The sequence below is a fragment of the Cynocephalus volans genome, chromosome 3, assembly GCF_027409185.1.
Source record: "Cynocephalus volans isolate mCynVol1 chromosome 3, mCynVol1.pri, whole genome shotgun sequence".
NCBI lineage: Eukaryota > Metazoa > Chordata > Mammalia > Dermoptera > Cynocephalidae > Cynocephalus > Cynocephalus volans.
This window is the reverse complement of record NC_084462.1, coordinates 129,421,235-129,422,237: the sequence shown is the minus strand read 5'-3', so window position 1 is coordinate 129,422,237 and position 1,003 is coordinate 129,421,235. Positions and strand designations below refer to the sequence as shown.

Genomic DNA, 1,003 nt, shown 5'->3' with positions numbered 1-1,003 from the left:
GCAAAGTAGATTTAAGGAGCTCAAATTCTCTTGAAAGTTGACTCAATTCTTCAACTCATTTGAATTATGGGGGATGATGTATTGGAAGAGTTTGGAGATTTAAGCCTTAAGAAATTCAACATGTAAGTCTATGGTTATGAGGTCATTTTCTGAAACGGGAGATGTAGTTGCCTCATTCCAGTGGAGTCTTCATTCTCAGTCTGCCTCATTTCAGAAGCACTCATCAGCCTCGGATCAGCTCTGCAGGCTGGTCTGATGTACAGATTCATCACAGATGTCTCTCAGACCCTCATTAATGACACATTTGCCTCTGCCAGACCTCTGCCAGCTTCCATGACTCAGTGCTGAAATAAATTGCTACCGTGGAAAGCCCTGGAGAATCAAGTGGGAAAAACTGATTAAGAAATTCCATGTGAAATTTATTACAAAAATTGTAGTGGCCCTTACTGAAGCTGCAGCTGCTTCCATATAGCTGCTGTTGTCAAAAAGGAGACCAGAGTGACAGTTTTCCTTGGCAGTTGCCATTCTGTTTGCTGTAACTGATCTGCAACATTTTGTAAAAATACAGTTAAAAAAAAAAAAAAGAAAAAAGAAATTGTATAATTTACGCACATTAACCCAATTAGATATTTTTAAATTTTTTTTCTCAGAGTGATATAATAGGTCTTATCCCAATTCTTCTCTGCATTCTCATAATAAAGCAATACTGACCATTTATAGTTAAAAAAAAAAAAAAGTTAATTGCATTTTGAGGTACAAATGTTCAATTAAATATTAAATATATTAATTTGAAGACAAATTGAAGTCTGCAATATTATTGGTCTTCTGCTTACCTAATTTCCTCCTAGACAATCTGTTGGCTTCGTGACTGTACCACTCTGAGCATCAGTCATAACAATGGAAGTTTGCTTACATGAATGAGTAAGGAAAAGCACCACTTACAGTTAACATAGGCACGTCGTTGACCTTGAGCTTCTCCTGAAGAAAATGAATTGGCTTACTG

At 36.5% G+C, this 1,003-nt stretch overlaps 1 non-coding gene across 1 annotated transcript; it reads left to right on the top strand.

Annotated features, from left to right (window-relative positions):
* Nucleotides 1–435: 435 nt before the first annotated feature.
* LOC134374393 (small nucleolar RNA SNORA16B/SNORA16A family) lies at nt 436–570 on the top strand. The gene has a single exon (XR_010023242.1). It is a non-coding gene; the product is annotated as a small nucleolar RNA SNORA16B/SNORA16A family (small nucleolar RNA).
* Nucleotides 571–1,003: the final 433 nt, after the last annotated feature.